Source organism: Tursiops truncatus, chromosome 12 (assembly GCF_011762595.2).
Source record: "Tursiops truncatus isolate mTurTru1 chromosome 12, mTurTru1.mat.Y, whole genome shotgun sequence".
Classification (NCBI taxonomy): Eukaryota; Metazoa; Chordata; class Mammalia; order Artiodactyla; family Delphinidae; genus Tursiops; species Tursiops truncatus.
Genome location: NC_047045.1, coordinates 84,259,346 through 84,262,374, shown reverse-complemented (window position 1 = coordinate 84,262,374; position 3,029 = coordinate 84,259,346).

Sequence of the window (3,029 nt, the reverse complement as noted above, 5' to 3'; positions counted from 1 at the left end):
CTCTCTGTGAGTGGGAATACTGCTCAAGTAGTCCATGGGGTCTGATGACATTTTTCGTCCTAAATCAACAAAGAAAAAGCAATTTACATACAATTTACAAAAACAATCCTTTCTTAAATTTTTACTCACGGGCTCCCAGTCTCTGATTTATAGGCCAAATCTTTGGAAAGCACAGCAGGTAGAATCTAGGGTGACAGGCATGCTGTCCACCATGTACTGATTCACAGCCTGACAGAAGCACCTATGGTATTTCACACTAGGCTTTCCCTGAATCCTAAGGCTGATCTTGCTTAAGCATGACGTTGCAGTGAAAGAGAAGTGTGTGAAAGATAGATGCAAGCTCTTTAAAAATTAGCCTTGACATATATCTGCAGAAGACTCTAGTTCAAAAAGATACATGTGGGACTTCCCTGGCGGTCCAGTGGTTAAGACTCCACGCTTCCACTGCAGGGGCCCTGGGTTCGATCCCTGGTCGGGGAACTAAGATCCTGCATGCCCCGCAGTGTGGCAAAAAGAATAAAAATAAAAATAAATTGGCAAAATTATCTAAGGTCTGTAAATCAGATAACAGTGTTATATCAGTACTAATGCCTCAGGACTTCCCTGGTGGTCCAGCAGGTAAGACTCCAAGCTCCCAATGCAGGGGAAATGGGTTCGATCCCTGATCAGGGAACCAGATCCCACATGCATGCCACAACTAAGAGTCTGCATGCCGCAACTAAGACCCGGCACAGCCAAAATAAATATTTAAGAAAAACCTAATGCCTGAGTTTTGATATTCTGTGATTATGTAAGAGAATGCCTTTGTTTTTTAGGAAATATGCACTAAAGAATTCAGGGACAAAGGGACATCTTGTATAAAACTTGCTCTCAAACAGAATATGATAAAACACACATGGTAAAATGTTAACATTTGTAAATAAAAACTTAAGAGAAAAAACAAAAAATAAAATTATTGAAAATTTAAAAAAAAAGAGATACATGCTCCCCAGTGTTCATAGTAGCACTATTTACAATGCCCAAGACATGGAAGCAACCTAAATGTCCATCCTCAGATGAATGGATAAAGAAGATGTGGTACATATATACAGCGGACTATTACTCAGCCATAAAGAAGAATGACAGATGCCATTTGCAGCAACATGGATGGACCTAGAGATTATACTAAGTGAAGTAAGTCAGACAAAGACAAATATATGATATCACTTATATGTGGAATCTAAAAACTGAACTTATTTACAAAACAGAAACAGACACGTAGGCATAGAAAACAAATTTATGGTTACCAAAGGTGGAAGGGGGTGGGGGGGGATAAATGAGGGGTTGGGGATTAACAGATACACACCCTGACATAAAATAGATAAAAAACAAGGACCTACTGTATAACACGGGGAACTATATTCAACGTCTTGTAATAAACCCTAATGGAAAAGAATATGAAAAAGAATATATACGTGTGTATGTATAACTGAATCACTACACCAGAAACTAACGCAACATTGTAAATCAACTACTTCAAAAATAAATAAATAAATAATAAAAATAAAAATCGGCCCTGAACTGACAGGGATCCAGGCTCTATGAACAGAATTCCCAGAGGAAGCATGGCCTTTGTAATCTCCCCTGGAGAGCTCTCAAAGGCTGGCTCTCCCACACTCTCGTTTGTTGTTACCAAAGCTGACACCTGTTAAAAATGATTTCTGTCCTACCCCATCATTTCGCCCATCACACGGCCCTGGAGATGAGAGGGAAGGGTGTGCACTGTGAGGGCAACGTAGGGCTGAATCTCTCTCCTCCACTTAGTAGCCATGGGAACTTGGGCGAGTGACCTCATTTATGTGAGGCTCAGTTTCCTCATGGGCAACCCTAGAGGTGGCCTCTCCGCCTCAGATCCCAGGAGATCGCGGTTAGAGGTGATCAAGCCCAGAGCGTTGGGTCCTGGGAGGTGTTCACCCAAGGCCACCTCCACGCTCAGCCTTCCAAACTTCCTCCCAAGTTGTGTTTGATCTCACCTTGGTCATCCCCAAATGCCCAATAATCATTTATCTTATTCACAAAACATTTTGTGTATCTCTCTATTGTTTTCTCTTAACATTTTATTGTTTTGTCTTGTTATTTAAACAATTATTAAAGCTGCCAATTTTTGTAATCAATTTTCTGTTTGTATTGTTTTTTTTCCCCTTATATTGTGATTTGAGTTTCCAAAGGACATGTATTTCTTTTTCAAGCTCTCTTATCAGTTCCATATTTCATCTACCTTAGAAGCTCAGGAAGCTTGCTGACAGACTAACAGAATGAGCAGAACATCCCAAATCCAAGCTTTCTCTTTCATCTTCAATTACTCACACTGTCTTCCCCAAACCCCAGCATTGCAGGGTCAGGTGAGACCTCCGAGGTCTGGGAGGGCCACAGGGATGATCAAGGCTAGAGGAAAATGTCGACTGATGGAGATGCAGACATGACCCAGGAAGTCGCTCTGCCCGACTTGTGGGCACCCTCCTGTGAGGACAGATGCCCACCGTGTGGGTCTGCTGATTCCCCAGGATGGTTTTCCGGTGTGCTCTGGGCTGCCCCTAATCTTTTCGGGAAATAGCTTCTCTGTTCTCTGGGAACCAGTGTGTATTTCCTGTTTGTGATTCTGCCTACATTAACTTTTATCCACATTTTTTTGCTCAGGATCATGGTTCAGGTGCTGACCTTTGCCCAAGTGACTTGCAAACACATATGGATATAAATATCAATATCCGATTGGGTTAGTCTCACCCTGGACATGTGCTTATTTGTTCACATTTTACAAAGAAAATATCTCCTCCCGTGCCCACCCCTCCATTCTACCATGAGTTGTGAGTTATTCATTCAACTAACATGTGCCGAGCTCCTCCAAGGCGCCAGGCTCTGGGCTAAACCCCACAGGCCTCTTAGCGCGTGTGCTGATTCCCAGCTTTCCATCTTCCTTTTCATCTCTCGGGAGTCCTTCTTGTTACTGCGCTCTGAGATGCCCAGAGAGAATATAATACCCCATGACAGGA